The sequence below is a fragment of the Malaclemys terrapin genome, chromosome 3, assembly GCF_027887155.1.
Source record: "Malaclemys terrapin pileata isolate rMalTer1 chromosome 3, rMalTer1.hap1, whole genome shotgun sequence".
In the NCBI taxonomy this organism is placed as follows: Eukaryota; Metazoa; Chordata; order Testudines; family Emydidae; genus Malaclemys; species Malaclemys terrapin.
The window spans coordinates 111,621,267-111,638,226 of record NC_071507.1 but is presented as its reverse complement, the minus strand read 5'-3'; the positions used below and the strand labels follow the sequence as shown (position 1 = coordinate 111,638,226).

The 16,960-nt window shown below is 42.3% G+C and overlaps 1 protein-coding gene across 9 annotated transcripts in view; it reads left to right on the top strand.

Moving 5' to 3' along the window:
* LAMA2 (laminin subunit alpha 2) overlaps positions 1–16,960 on the top strand; it is a 474,663-nt gene that overhangs the window by 179,664 nt on the left and 278,039 nt on the right. The gene's annotated exons all lie outside the window — the stretch shown is intronic.

Genomic DNA, 16,960 nt, shown 5'->3' with positions numbered 1-16,960 from the left:
TTGAGGGTGTCAACAAGCATGTGGACAAGGGTGGTTCAGTGGACATAATGTTCTTGGACTTTCAGAAAGCCTTTGACAACGTCCTTCACTGAAGGCTCTTAAGCAAACTAGGCAGTAATGGGATAAGAGGGAAGGTCCTCTCATGCATCAGTAACTGGTTAAAAGACAGGAAACAAGGATTTCCCCCAAGGGTCTGTACTGGGACCAGTGTTGTTCAACATATTCATAAATGATCTGGAAAAAATCATTCCACAAATACAGGGGCCACTTTAGTAGTATTGTGCCCCTAAATTTTGTCCCACTTGGACCTCATTCTTTTACTTTCTGTCTTTGGCTCTTGCTGTTAAGATTCTTTCTCCTCCAACTTGTTGCCGTCTTTCTCTCATTTCTTCATCCTTATTTGCTTTCTACCTCCTCTTCCCTTCAGATCTCTTGTTCTTGCCCCCTGATTTTTTCGCTGCTTCATCTCACATAAACATTTGGTAATGACACTTCTCTCCTTTTTCCCTATAACTGTTCTTGAAGCACTTGAGATGCCTTGGTAATAAGTATAGTACAAATACCTAGATACATAGATAAAAATGTAGTGTACCAGTGTCTCATAGATAACTGCAATGAGGACTATAAAAACATCGCTGATAAGTTGAGCCAATGCGTGAAATTAGCCAAGAAAGAAAGACTGAAAAGAGTGAAGGGAAGAATCTCAGAGGAAACGAGGAATTTGCTAGAGAAGCAGAGGAATATGAAGCAAAATGATGGTAACAAACTTGAGTACTCTCTCCTCTGCAAGCTGCTAAGAAGAAGACTAAAGGAGAACTTTGAGAAGCACCGAAATGAAAGGCTCTTAAAGACGTCTGAAGATCACAGAAGCCTCAAAAAATGCTAATGGGAATTAACGCTGTACAGGTTGACAATAATGGTGCTAAAGAACAAGGATAGAAAAGCAGTAATTGACAGAACAGGGATGGAAATGGTCTGCAAAGATTTCTACACTGAACTCTTTGCATCTCATATAAATGTCCCGCTACCAACTCTTCAACAGACCAATGAGCGCGTACTTCCAGTCCTTGTCTGCAAAGTTCAACATGCAATTTACCAAATGAAGGAAGGAAAAGCTCCAGGGAAAGATGTATTGACAACTGAAACAATAAGAACTGGAGGTCATGACCTCTGGAAAACCCTTGTTCAGAGGTTTAGCTGTTACTTGGAAATGTGAAATATACCATCCAACTGGAAGGAGTCCAACACCAGTTTGCTGTACAAGAAAGGCAATCATGAAGATCTAAAGAACTATCATCCAATATGCCTGCTCTCACATGTCTACAGGCTAATAATAATAACAAATAAACTCTCACAGAGTCTGGATGAGCAGCAGCTAAGAAAGTAGGCATGTTTTCAAAGGAATTTCAGTACATTGGACCATATCTTTACTATAAACCAGCTATTAGAGCGCTTAAAGGAATACAAATTCCATTTATGCATTGCCTTCGTTGACTATGAAAAAGCATTCAACAGCGTAGAGATCAGGGCAATGCTGTAAGCTCTTGCAGAGCAGGACATTGACACAAACTACTAAAGGAAGCAAATTCTGATTGCAGTATGGATAAAACTCTATTTGACACTCCCCTTCGCATCCCAGTCAAAAAGGGTGTGAAGCAAGGAGACACAGTTTCACTGAAACTCTTCACAGCCTGCCTTGAAATGGTAATGAGGTGGATGAACTGGAAGCGTGGAATCAGCATCAATGGAAAGCAGGTAAGCAACCTCAGATTCGTGAATGATATCGTGTTGATGGCTGAAAACACTATCAAACTACAGAAAATGCTGCGAGAATTCAACACAAAAAGCAGCTAAGTCGGACTGAAAATGAACCTCTCTAAAATGAAATTGATCTGATTTGATGCCTTGCCAAAAGCCCAAATATTAGTCAAAGGAGAACAAATAGAAGAAATTGAACAATACGTCTGTATAGGCCAAGAAATTGACATGTGCCACGACCAGGAAGGGGAACTCTCACAAAGAAAGAAAGCCGGTTGACATGCATTCAATTCTATCAAGGATGTCTTCCAAGGAAAAATCAACAAGGCAACGCACATCAACCTCTTCAACTCAATAGTACTGCCGACAATGTTGTACGCCAGTGAAACATGTGCTGACGAAGATAGAGGAGCAACAACTGTTTGTCCCAGAGAGGACGGTGGAAAGAAGAATTCTGGGGATTTAAATCTGCGTCTGAGTCCCCAATGAAGTGATCAGATAGCAGAATGGAATGCAGAACATCATTGTTCAAAGCAGATACAGTAAAATGTGATGAGCCGGGCATGTAGCTAGGCTCACTGATAATCGATGGACTGCAGCTGTCACTGAGTGGTACCCAGGGGAACTGAAACGACCACTCAGCCAAACTCCAAAGAGATGAGAAGATTTTATTGTGAAAAGGCATGGCTGCACATGGAGAAGAAAGGCCAGGATAAGAGAAGAATAGAAGATGTGTTGTGATCAGTGCAATCTATTTGAGGGCTGAAGGATTGATTGATCAAGGTGCCAATGTAACAGTTTTGGTGGATTGTGTGGGTATTTCTCATCTCCCCACAACCATCATTGACATGATTCTACTGTTAGAACAAATGTCAGACATTGGAATGAAAAATCTGTCTCTTCTACACTTCTTGTAGCTACTGTTTCCAATGCACATAGTGCTAAAATTATATTTAGTAAGCCCCTTTTGGTGTTCTATAAGAGCCTCTGTGTGGAAAGTAAAGATTTGGGAAGAGAGGCAATCCACAAGAGGATCTTTCTCACAAAATGTGGGAGAACCATTGCTCTGAACTACCCATATCCTCAAAGCCTTCAGAAAAGGATTTCAACTATAGATTCCTAGGAGGCACAAGCTGTTCTACAAATTACTAAACACTTAGCAGATGCAGCTTCTTCAGCTTTTTTTAAAGCATTGTTTGTGTTAGATGGGGGAACAGTGTTTTGAGGATATTTTCACAAATAAGTTAATATCTCAGTCTTTTGTTTTCTCTGACAGTGTAGTCTCCTGAGGACTAAAATACTTTAATTTAAGTGAAGCATTTGGTCTTAACATAGGGGTACTTTGGTGAAATATAATGGCATGTGATATGTAGGAGGTCAAACTCGATCATCTAAGGGTCCCTTCTGACATTAAACTCTATGAAACCATGAAATCAATATTTCAATTTTCTAGAGCCCCTTCCAGATGAAGATTCACTTAGGTGGGAAAATGAGAGACCAAATGACTTTCCCTGTGACTGGCGTAGGGTGATCCAGGAATAGAAACCAGGTTTTTTGGGTCTCAATCCGAGGCTTTAATAACAAGACTTCCCTTCCTCCCTAAGATCAATTGCCTAAGCTAAATGATAAACTGAGGATGTAGAGGAGTTGATGTAACCTTCTGTTGTCTTTTTTCTTTTCCTTCCCTTTCCTCATATGAGTTTTCCTGTCACCATTTTTACTGTGGTGAGAATGTTGATATAGCGATGTTGGCAACGCTGTGTTGCTACCTCAGACTCGTTACCCCATGGTCTTCCTGAGATGGTAATAAGATAAGTGCAAGGTCAAGAGGTAATTTCCTGTTTCTGTGCTTAAAAAAAAAAAAAAAAAAAGGCTGATCTGACAGAACGGATGCATCAGTCTTTGTTTATTTCCTCCATACAAGTGGAAGTCTGAAGTACACATTAAGAGACTGAAGGAATATGAGAATCCTTAAATAAACAGAAGAAAAATATTCTTTCATTAGAACAAATTTAGACACAACTTAAAATTACACTTATGGCTGCAGCTGAGAGACAAGTGGTTTGATTTTAAAATGTTGCCATTCCATTAACTTGCCATGTGCTCAACTTCTATCTCATTGCTCCTTCTTCCTGCTCTGTGTTGCAGGTTTTGATTCCCTTGACTCCCTCAGATATTTTTTTGGGGGGAAGGGCAAATTCCTCTCCCCCTGGCAGGGACTTTGTTCCAGTCCCTGGTCACTTCCCCTCTCACATAGAGATGATGGGTTTTGCTTGGATGGGGAGCCTCCCCTCTCTCTAACTCACTCAAGGCATGAGCTGGTGCCTCTAGGAATTGAGTTCTTGGTGGACTCCTTTGCACTCTGCTTTACAGGGATAGACTCCCCATGCATCAGGTCACAACACCATTTGGCCCAGTTACCTCTCCGTCTGGACAGAGGGGCGGCCAGTCAAATTTCAGTAGTACCGCAATGCCACACATTGAAATTTGGCCCATCCACTGCTCTGTCTGTAGGGAGGGGTAGCTGGGCCCAATTTCAATAGCATTGCAATTCTCAGACAGTAGCCATACTGATTTAATACAGGTCTGCTTAACACTGGCTGGGCCATGGCCCCCTCTCCCGGCTCTGCAGCCTATGGAACTTTGAGGAAGTGATAGTGATTCCAATATACATAAAAAAGGGTTTTGCATAGGAATTTATCGATAAACTCAATCATACCTACTTTACTATTTCCAGTTTTACTTTGACCTTCTGAGCACCCAAACTGCATTTTGTATGTTATCTTTGCCTGTGGGAATCTGACTCCAGAGCTTGAACTGTCAATTTGCCTTGAGTTGCTACCATAGTTCTCTGCAGCAGGTACAGAAAAGATGACTGTAACATGAATAATAATAATGCCAATAATATCTCTCTCCATGGGATCTGTTGCAATCTCTCAAGGCATTTCTCATGGGCATGAAAAATTTCAATTTCTCTGAAATTATTATACAATTAAAAACAAGACACCTGTACTGTGCATTCCCCTAGAGTATTTATTTGTAAATGTGTACACGGAAAGATGTTGCTTTGCACCAATATTTAGTGAAGACACATTGTACCTCTACACTGCAGCTGGGAGCATGCTTCCCAGCTCAGATAGACAGACACTAACTTTGCTTGAGCCAGCATGCTAAAAATAGCAGTGTAGGTGGGGGTAGCACAGCTGGCAGCCTGAGTAACAAACCCACCAGGAACCCTGTTACGTACTCATGCAGCTAATCTGAGCTACTGCCAGTGCTACTCTGGCTACACTTTTAGCATGGTAGCCCTTAGGGTTACCATATTTAAAAAATAAAAAAAGAGGACCCTTCACGGGGCCCTAGCCCCGCCCCTTTCCCACCCCCGGCCCCGCCCCAACTCCGCCCATTCCCCCCCTGTACCTATTGGGTTCCGGGAAGTGGGCGGGCGTAAGCCCGCCCACTGCTAAAGGATCTCCCCCCAGCCTAAGGGGAGGATCCACAGGACCTGGAACTCAAATAATTACGGGGGACAACTAATGTAAAAACAGGGACAGGAGTGTGGTCAAAGGGTCAAAAGAAGAGAACCAAATGGGGACACCGAGCAGAGAACCCCAGACAGCGCCCACTGCTCCTCAAAGGTGTCAAGGGAGCCAGTGGACACCGCCCAGAGGAACTCTGCCCGGATACGTGAACGGACAGAGGATCGGAAACAGGCCCCACAGTCACAGGCACCTCCATCGGCCAACCTCCTCTCCCTGGTTTTATAGATGGCCTGTTTAGCCAGTGCCAAGAGGAAGTTGACCAGGAGGTCCCGCGACTTTGTGGGGCCACGGATAGGGAGTGCATAAATGAGAAGGTGAGGGGAAAAGTGTAACCAAAAACGTAACATAATGTCGGTGAGGAGCCGGTGTAGGGGCTGCAACCTGGCACACTCTAAATAAACGTGAGCCAGGGTCTCCCTCACGCCGCAGAAAGGACAGGTGTCCGGGACAGGGGTAAACCGCGCCAAGTACACGCCCGTGCTCACGGCCCCATGAAGGAGCCGCCAGCTGATATCCCCGGCGGGCCTCGGGACCAGAGTGGAATAGAGACTGGCCCACCGGGGCTTCTCACCCTCGACAGGTGGCAGGAGGTCTCGCCACTTTGTATCGGGGCGGGACACGAGGGTGAGGAAATGAAGAGTGTGGAGCACAAGCGTGTAGAGATGTTTCCTTGGCGCGGTCAGGAAACGAACCGGCTGCAATTTCCCCGCCTGTAGCGGAGTGGACACCCGCTCCTGCCCTGAGGGGTTGGAAAAGCCCTGGGGCTGGGCAGGGTAAAAACCTGGCTGATTGGGGGAAGTGGCTGCAGCTGGGCCACACCCTAATCAGAGCCCAGGTGGCCTGTATAAAGAGGCTGGGAGCCAGGAGTCCAAAGAGTCTCTCTTTGCCTTCAGAGAGAGAAGGGCCTGGCTGCAAGGAGCTAGACACAGAGTACCTGGGTGGAGCAGGGCTGGGGAAAGGCTGGGGAGCTCCAGCCTGGAAAGCCCCAGGCTGCAGCCTAGGAGAAGGCTAAGGGGTACTGGGGGTTGCAGAGGGCAGCCCAGGACTAGGCCAAGGCAGCAGGTCCAAACCCAACCTTGCCGATGATGAGTGGCTTATACTGCAGTCTGCCCCAGAGGGTGGGGCTAGATGGGGACTGGCACTGGCCTTATCCTGAGGTGAGGTGGGGTTAGTGGGTGGGGGTTCCCCTGGGAGGGGAGACCCAGCGTGTGTGGGTATTGCCAGGGGGCAGCACCCAGGGCGAGGGGCACCGGGTCCTGGGAGGGACACAGGTGCCAACAGAGGACAAGGCGGATCACTGGCCTGCAGAGGGCGCTCTAGAGGCTGGTGAGCTAATTCCCTGGACGACCAGCAGGAGGTGCCGCAGGGGTGAGTCCGGACCCTCTTACACTGCCCCTTCCCCAAACTCCCCCCCCCAACTCCCCCTCCTCCCTCCCAGCCACGCGAAAAGGGCTGCCCTAGCGCTACCAGCTTCACGGTTTGCCGGGCAGCCTCCAGACCCTGTGCCCTCGGCCGGTGCTTCCCCAGCGCAGCTGGAGCCCGGGAGAGGAAGCGCCCAGCCGGGGGCGCAGGGTCTGGAGGCTGCCCGGCAAACCGTGAAGCCGGTAGCGCTCAGGCTTCAGGTAGCCCCCATGCCTCCGGACCCTGTGCCCCCGGCCGGGCACTTCCCCTCCCGGGCTCCGGCTGCTGTGCTCCTCCCCTGACTCTTTGGCTCTGATTAAAAGCAGAGCTGCCTGAGCGCTACCGGCTTCAGGCAGCCCCCATGCCTCTGGACCCTGCGCCCCCGGAGCCCGGGAGGGGAAGTGTCCGGCCGGTATTTTTCCCGGACATGTTTGGCTTTTTAGCAATTCCCCCCAGACGGGGGTTTGATTACCAAAAAGCTGGACATGACTGGGAAAAAACGGACGAATGGTAACCCTAGTAGCCCTGAGCTAGAGCAAGTCTGTCCAGCTGGGACACATGCTTCCAGCTTCATTATAGATGTACCTACTTGTTTGTTGCACAAAGGATAGTGGGAAAACTTGTAACAGTCATTTATTATTAACAATTCTGAAATTTGGCCTGGCCTAAGCATTTCCTTCAAACAATTTACACTTCTTGAGCAAGAATCACACTCTAGACACAGGCAACATAGTCTACTACATGTAACTTGGCACTTGGGAGTCCTGAGTGCTAATCCTGGCTTTCCCACTGACTTGCTATGCAGTCTTGGGCAAGACAATTAATGTCTCTGTGTCAAGTTTCCCATCTGCAAAACAGAAATTTTAGACATGTTATAGAGATATTGGACCTAATCTTAAATCCACTGTAGCCAACAGAAAGATTCCCATTGACTTCAGTGGGCATTGGATCAGGCCCTCATTCAATGCTTTGAAAATATACAGTGCTATACTAACATAAAGGTGTGGACGGTGCAAGCCTTACTCACATTTACTAGAATGAATAGTTCCATTGAGTTGAATAGGATTACTCATGTAAATAAGTGCTCACCTGTGGGATTAAGAATAGTACAAACTAGCCCAAAATATTAAGTCTGCAAAACCGGGCTGGAGACCACCCTTTCTTCCAGTTTATTGGCACTTACACTTTTAGCTGGAGTTAGAAAGTTCAAATGAGAACACAAGCATGAAAAAAACAAGTGTACAAAAAGTTTAACTAATCTTTTCCCAAACTAATACAAGGCAGTGCAGATGAGAGTTTTGGGCAAAGGCTCAACCCTGGCTCTACTATATTTTTTTGTCTCATTGAGTAAAATGGAATTTGAGCAACCCACGTAGAAATACACCTCTACCTCAATATAACGCTGTCCTCGGGAGCCAAAAAATCTTACCATGTTCTAGGTGAAACCGTGTTATATTGAACTTGCTTTGATCCACAGGAGTGCACAGCGCCCCCACCCCACCCCCCGGAGCACTGCTTTACTGCGTTATATCCAAATTCATGTTATATCGGGTGGCATTATATTAAAGTAGCGATGTAGCTATCTATCTGTGTATCTCTCACAAATGAGTGTCATGTAAGAATACATTTTACATATTGGACTTCCACACTCGTATATTGTCTCATTAACTAATATGGAAATAATGACTAATATTTCATATAATGCAGTTCACAAACATGTAACATATAGTAAATTATGACATGCTGTCTATGTATGTGACAGATTTATGCTTGTTCCACATGGGGAAATTGTCTGGGCAAACTTTTATTGTATGGTAGGACATATAGGTGCTATTAAATTACAAATAATGATAATAAATCAACTGTTTAACCGGTGTACACCTCACTACTGCACCTCACTACTGTACATTGTAGCAAGCTATATGCTTTTGTGTTGAGCCAGAAGAAGAAAACTATACCAGTTGTCTCTTCAAAATTTTGTGCTATTTTGCAGAGCATTAGCATCTCTTTCTTTGAATTAAACCTGGCTTGTGACCTTTTCAACTTGTAAAATGTAGAGAGGATATACAATTACTGTTAGATAAGAATATTTAAATTATATACCAGGATGAAAGTGACTCTTAAAAGTTATTAATAAGCTGGAAAGCAATCTGTCATTAGTTTGAAAACAAGGGGGAAAGAAGTTTGCTGTCATTTCCCTGGGGTCCAACTTGGAATGAAAACTTCCTCCTGGTAGCACATGAGACAATCCATTTTTCCATTTTGGCGTTTCCTCTGTCCCTCAGCAGACACTCTGTTGTAATTTCTGCCATTTGTGGAAAACAGAACAATGATTTATAACATGAATCATAAAGCTTTCTGGGATAATGTGTTGCAAATTATTTAAAAGTAACAATTTACAAAGTACATACTGTACAGAACAATCTTTCATAGTTTGGGGGTGGAGGATAGAAAGGATTAGATAACCTGTTTGGTCTTTTCTCTGCCTAATTTTTATGATTCTATTGACTGTAATTGTTAACTGGAAATTGAAATGTTAGAAATAGCTCAGATTTAGATAAATATCTGCCAATATCACCAAATAATAATCCAAAGATTTATACCTATACTTGCTAATCACATTTGTATATCATACTTGAAACCTGACTCACTGTTTTAGGGCTACGTAAACTTGAGAGGCTCCTGAGGGAAGTGCACTTCAGAATTTAAGCATTTACTTGGGTCATGGGGATGACAATCGCAATGCTGCTCTTTTTCTTTTAGACTGGCAGCCATGCTGTGGCCAGTGGTTGGTTTCATTCCAGCAGAAGAATAATACCATGGTGCACTAAGCAAACTATACATATTTTTTTCTTCTTGTGCATGAAAGGAAGGAATTTAGGGTCCCTAAATAATTACTTTAAGGGAATGGATATATGAATACCCTGCACTGATGTCTGAAATATGCAGCTGAAAATGTCATGTATATTGAATAAGATCATTAATTACTTTTCAGAACATCTGTCTATCTATCTATCTAAATACTACATAGGGCCCCAAAGTGAACCACTATAGAGGAGGATGTGAAAGAGTTAATGTGGTTGATTACTTGTTTCATTTTGTTGATTAGTAAAATCCAGGAAAGACTTAGTGGGGGGCTGGGAGAGGGTTGGTTTGGTGCTGGGCATGTGTGTGGTAGGGTGACTGGAGGAAATATCAGAAGATAGATGAGGGGTTGGGAGCCAGGGAGATGAAGAGAAGGAGGAGCTGGCGTTCATTAGTGCCAGGTGAGAGAGGAGGTAAGGGAGAGTGAAACAAAGGGCGGGAGGAGGACAAGGGATCATTTTTTTAATACATTTATAGTGGACTTTATGTTGTATTCTTTTAAATATGTGGAATTACAAAAACTCATTAAAAGTTGACAGAACCCTCTCAGAACTTGTATTTATAGCCACTCTGAGTAAGTGCTACAATTTTTGTAATATTACAGCAATTAGTGAAAGAAGTCAGGAGAAAGATATAATTGTTTCCATGGCTATAATTTTTAAATCTGCTATATTTTAAATTAGTTTGTTTAGACAGATTTATGATACTGTTGCTGACCTTTGCTGTTCTCTCTCTACTACTTTGAAATGGATTTGTTCTGTTCTTTCTTCTATTAGCCCCCATAAAATAACACCAAATTTGGAAAGGCCTGGATCAGAGTGGGAGAGGGATCAAAAAATGCTTATGTTCTACAACAGAATGTCTTGTGTCTTCTTCTGTTTTGTTTTAAAAACATGTAAATGATTTAAAAGGCATTGAATGCTTCCCATTCAAGAGCCTCCCATCTGTTTTTTCAAAACTATTTGTCAAGTTTATGTTCCAGTTGAAATGACACAGGTTCTGGCACTTTGGATAGAGCTTAAGCTCCAGCATTGTACTGTAATTGTAACTGGCTCCTCCACATGTGGAACTGAAATACAAAAACAAAGAAAAAGCACAATGTGTTACTTAAATTGCCCCTGATCAATCATTCTTGCAAATCAGAGCTCAAAACAAGCATGGTTGGTATAATGTAAGGGCACATCAGTGCAGTTTATGTAACAATATTCCGTTGCAGGTGTATTTGTTCAGTGTTTTAAAATGTACTGTTTTTGTACTATCCCCACCCTCCTTACCCTTTATTAAAGAAAAGATCCTTCAAATCCTCACACTCCCCATCCTTTACATTGGTAGTTGAATTTGGAATCCCCTCAGAACTGCTTAAAAATCTGGTCAAGGTCAGGTGGGTTTTTTCCTCTAGTCATTGTCATGCTCTGGCCATGAATTGTCTGTGATCCCACAGTGCACACCGTAGATGCTCTCTTATCAGAAGGTGTGCTAGGACATTTGTAGAATATGCAGTGGGATCACAGAACAGCCTCATGGTGAACAAGTGAAATCAAGACTCTGCAAATTTGAGGAGTATGGTGGGGGGTGGAGGGGAAGAGAGGTCTCATCATTATTTAGATCCCCTGTTGGTTAAACTTGTGAATCAGTACTTTTTTTTTTTTTTTTTATATTCCCCTTAAGAAAGCTTACAATTTAATAAATACTTGTCTGTTTTCGTATAGCTATGCTCATGGAATGGTTTGCTTCTTTAACAATCACTGTCCAAAAATAATAATAAAAATAAGCTCATAACTGTCAAAAGAAAATTATCGTGAACTAATGAAAGCTATGTAATATTAGGAAAATGTGCCATTTATTTTTAAAATGAAGTTTTTAGTGCTTGTGAAAGATGCCAGATTGACAACCCCAGAGACTGAAGTACTTTATTTATAGAGTACAAGGTAAGAGGTAGAGTAAGCTTCATAACACCAGTATGCTTCAACCCTGTGAAGAGGGACCACTTGCAGGAGCAAGAGCTTATTTGATAATGTTCAGAGGTGCTCCCGCTGCCATGAAGCAGTAAATTAGTGCAGTTTCTATGTTCTCTGTGGGTATGTCAACACAGCAATTAAAAACCTGTGGCTGGCCTGGGCTTGCAAAGCTTGCGCTAAGGGACTGTTTAAATGTAGTGTAGATGTAACGCTGACAGACCCCAGTAGTTGGCAGGCAGGATTGAATTTGGGATTGCTGCAGTTTAGTGCATGCACCTCTACTGCATGAGCTAAAAGCCATGTACCTCTTAGCTAAGGCTGTAGAGCAGACTCATTAATCTCTCTCTCTAAGTAGTCTTGGTGCCACTAGATGGGACAGAACACCACACCCAGGAGGTGTGTGGGTTACATAGACATTTGGGCTTAGGCTGGGGCTCTGGTTCTAGGACGGTCCCAGAGTTCAAGCTGCAGCCCAAATGTCTACTCTGAAATTAAATAGCCCCCTAGCCTGAGCCTGAGCCAGCTGCAGGTGTCTAATTGCAGTGTAGCCATACCTTCAGTCCTCAGCCTGACTGCTAACGCTACCAGTTTAGGCAGTAGTTTTGCAATGTTGACATCTGTAAACTTGGACTGACACCACTGATTAATTTTTCAGAGGGATCAAGGGCCTGATCCCCAATGTCTTTGATGGAATTTGGATCAAGCACCAAATAGCCAACAAGTGATAAATGTATTATTAATGGATCTCCTAGAACTGGAAGGGACCCTGAAAGGTCATCAAGTCAAGTCAAGTCCAGCCCCCTGCCTTCACTAGCAGGACTAAGTGTCCCAGATCCCTAAGTGTCCCCCTCAAGGATTGAGCTCACAACTCTGGGTTTAGCAGGCCAATGCTCAAACCATTGAGCTATCACTTCCCCCTGGGGAGAGGGATAGCTCAGTGGTTTGAGCACTGGCCTGCTAAATCCAGGGTTGTGAGTTTAGTACTTCAGGGGGCCACTTTAGGGATCAGGGCAAAATCAGCACTTGGTCCTGCTAGTGAAGGCAGGGGGCTGGACTCAACTTGATGACCTTTCAGGGTCCCTTCCAGTTCTAGGAGATAGGTATAACTTTGAATTGCTGACAAAGGCTAAAACTGGCAATCTGGAGTTTGAAGATTCTAGAGCCTTTTACCAGTCTCCTTTTAACAAAAACAAAAAAAACCCCAAATTTAAAAAGGGCTCCAGAATTTTGCATTTTTGAGAAAATTGTACTTCCTGTAAGAGGTGAGCCTTCAGCCTTTTCCCCCCAACCGATTTAGCACATTCTGCTGTTTAGTCCTGAACACAAAGGAAGTAAGCGCCTTTTTTTTAAGGGTTTAAGGAGTCTCCAGATTGATATGAATGAGATTCACATTTACAGGTATATTCTGAGAAGCCAATAGTACAGAACCAAGCAGTGCTGTCTTTGTAAGGGTATGGTGCCTCGTATCTATTGGCTAAATCCTTTCTGGGTTTAGATATGCACAACTGTTGCTGAAACTTTCAACCTAATGTAATATTTCCTCTTAGCTGCTGCAGCAACAAAGAAAAATTAAAATGACAAATATACTTTCAGGAGAATTGAATTCCATATTATACTATGATTTATTAATAACCATTGCTTTGACAAGAAACAATCTGTTTAAATATCTCATGGAGGACAATGTCTCTGACAAATTATTTTTCATCCAAAAACGACAAATGTGAGAATTGCAGTACTATAGAAGAGGAATGGCCAGGGGAAGCAATTTAAGTTTCAGGTTCAATTGGAACAAGAAGATGACAAAAGCAAGCAAAGTAGAACTGAAGAGAGGAAGTCCTACTTAGCCTAAGCTGTAGGGCATAGCTGTCAATGACACAATAGTATTTGCTAAACAGTTCATTAAGCTGATATTTGCCTGTATTCTTTGGGGGAATGAGTTAGCTGAGGTAGTCTGCATGCACAGCCCTTGACATTTTTCTGCAAGTTCAAAGCATTGCATTTCAAGCAGCTCTGTACTCATTAACAATACATAGAATAGGAACCGGTCTTTGGTATAATAAACTCTCTCTTTACTAAGAGAGTCAGATGTTTGTTAGAAATGCTGCAAACTCTGTTTAATACACTATGTATTATACAGAGAAAGGAATTCTAACTATTTTATGTAGGAACATTATGACACAGGCTATGAGAAATCATCTGGTTAGAAATCATCTGTTACGTGTGCTTCCAGTCTATTTTTTTTTTCTGTTTTGAAAACAACTCTAATGATGTCTGAAATTATGAGCTTAGGATCCTAATTTAAAAGCTCATGCTAAGAAACACCCACAGAGTTTTTTCTTTAGGCTCCATGAACTTGCTGCTAAGGGATTGATTTGCCAATAGTAATTTAAATGAGTTGAAAATGAACTGTTTACAATGGGTTTATTCCATCATTCCATTATTAAAGGCTGCAGCAAATAAAACTACCAGTAGAAATAATTGGACAAAATGGTGGATTAAACCAGATATGTTGTAGCTGAGCTAAAATATTTGGATAACCAGCAAATGGGACCTACCCAAATAACTGCATAAAACTCATTTGACTGTTATATGCTTATTATCCATCTTCATATATTTAATACTTTTGCTTAATGTTTCAGGAATATTTCACATTATGTCTTGCTTTTAATAATTTTAAAAATGAAATGTCTGCCTCCCACTCCTCAATAATTTATTGTTATGCTTCACGACAGAAGCTTCCTGCAGGGGCCAGAAAGGAATTTTCCCCTCCATTGCACTACTGGTAAGGTGCATAAAGGGGGATATTCATCTTCCTCAGAAATATCTCAAGTACTACCCACTGTCTTGCCTTAGGCAGAATACCTGGTTTGATATGCCAATGGCTTTACTATGAAATCCAAAGCAAACTGGCGAGGAGTGGAACACAGGGATGCTATGTTGGTAAATAAAGGTTATTTTGAAGTGCTGGTATTCTCCTAATGCATCTCTGAGACAGGTTCCACTGAGATGCATTCATCTTTTACAAAAGAATTACAACGTCCAGTAAAATCAGGACCTAGACTAGTTTATTTAACCATCAGCATACAGATATGCACCAGTGAAAACATCCCAGCCAGTGGTATAGTTTATCTGAAAGGCAAGTGAACATGAAGGTTTCAAGCAACATAGCCAAACAGCTGGGTTTTTTTATATCCCCAAAACAGCTTGGGACTGACTGCACTCAGAAGATTGCTTGGCAAAATAGTTCACTTCAAATACCAAAGCTGTGAGTAGAAGAAATACTGTTTTGTTGAATTCCTCAAGTAGCTATCATATGGTTTATTAATTTAAATGAGAAAATGTGCATGATTTAAAATAAGAAACAACCTTATTTGTTGAAATATGTGTTGATTTTAAGTTGAAACCATAAAGCCATATGAAGCACAAGTGTTGTCTATTTCATTAATCAAAACAAAAAGAGAAAAAGTCCCCTTTGAAGCTACAGGTGCTTTACAGAAAGCTTTAAGGTCCTCATTGGGATTTTTGTCTACTCCAAGCACAAGATCCATTAGAAATGGAAGAACAGGGAAATCCCTGTTTAGATAAAGGTGACTGAGGTTTAAGCAGATGGATATGCAATAGTTGTAAAAGAGCTTAGACTCCAAAATGAATCTAGAAAAGAGTTTATTTGGTAGCTATTTGAGGACATGCAGCTATCACTGCAGATATCAGGCCAGATTCTGATGCCCTTGTGTTGAATAGTACCTAATTCAGAAAGTGCTCCATTGAAATCAATGGCCAGTTGAATAAGTTATTAATAAATAACTTGCATCTGAAGAAGTGAGGTTCTTACCCACGAAAGCTTATGCTCCCAATACTTCTGTTAGTCTTAAAGGTGCCACAGGACCCTCTGTTGCTTTTTACAGATTCAGACTAACACAGCTACCCCTCTGATACTTATTAATAAATGCAACTGCGAGATGTGAAAAGCATGAGGTGTTTTGCCTTGGTGGCAAAACACCTTGGGCTGACCCTGGGCAAGGACCGCATCTTCCTTTTTCATTGCTTATCATCCAGCATGCTAATTGTGGTTTCCGTAAGTGCAAGAGTTTGAAAAAATGAATGTATGCTCTTGAAAAACACTAATATAAAAGTGTTAGACTGATAAAATATTGTTTCAATTTAAAGCTGAAACTTCTTTTTAAAAAACACACATTTAAATGAGTCAGAGTTAAAATTCTAGCTTCATATTCCTGATTTAATGGCAAATGTTTCCTAGGTACTTTTAGTTCTTTCCTGTTCTCTTCTAAGAAGTAGGAACATCTTAGTCTGCACTATTAATGGAGATTCTAAAATGTTTCTTGGGGGAAATTAATGATTTCTTCACAGATGCTGAAAAGAAGGAGAAATTATTTGGGTAATTTCATTTTGCCTACCTAAAATTCCCCCTACGCATTGAATTTGATAAAATAATACTCATTTATTCTCCTAAACTGAGGTGTAGTGTTGGTGTGCAATGTTTAACAGGCACCACATTTCACCAAAGAGGTGACTACATTTCAGTGGGTATGTGAAGTGATGCCTATATAGATTTAAAATTGGATTATATAGTACTTAATGATCATTCTGTATGAAAGATGCGGTATAAATGGAAATCATTACTGTGACTGCATTAGCTTGCAGAAGAGATGGGTTCCTGGCAGATAGACCCCTGAGCCTTTTAAAGTGTAGTTTTATTCTGAAAAGGCATTCCATAAAACTACAGTTATGGGGGCTCCGTGTCCATGTCACAATGACTTCCAGAGTCAACTTGGTCTTTTTGTAAGTAAAAAGGTGTCATTCCTAGTTGCTAACTGTAATGGTTCAGGAGCACCTGTAATCTCTCCCCCGGTCTCTCCTGTAGGCACTTTCTCTGCACTCTTCCCACAAGGCTACAGAAACCCCCATTCCCAGCATGCTATCACAGCTACAGGCGAGTGGCATCTTATACAGCCCCTTTGCAGCCCCTCTGAAGGGTATCCCTCACGTGACAGGTTCTGCTACCTTCACCGCTCTCCGGGTGGTATCCTACAGTTCTACCACGCTCTGACTAGATCACAGGGTGTTAGCCTCCCTCTTTCCAAATGTTTTGTTTATTCACCTAAAAGTACACAGCAGGCAGAGAGAAGTGTTTAAACAACAAAAATCTATAGGTATCTGGTCTCACCTAAACTTTATCCTTCTCTTGCAAGTTTTGGTAGTTACCATCTAGACCAGTTAACTTTGTCGCATGTTCCCCTGTAGTTCTCTCTCTCTCTGTCTCTCATATTCATGTTTTACTCCTGAACAGCTGCTGCCTGCTCAACTCCTTTCTCTCAAGGTCAGGCTCTTTAATAGTTTAGTGCCCCGTTGATCATAGGTTCATAACTGAGAAAAATTAACCTGCCAGCATGCTTGGAGACAGGTAAGTGGGCATTT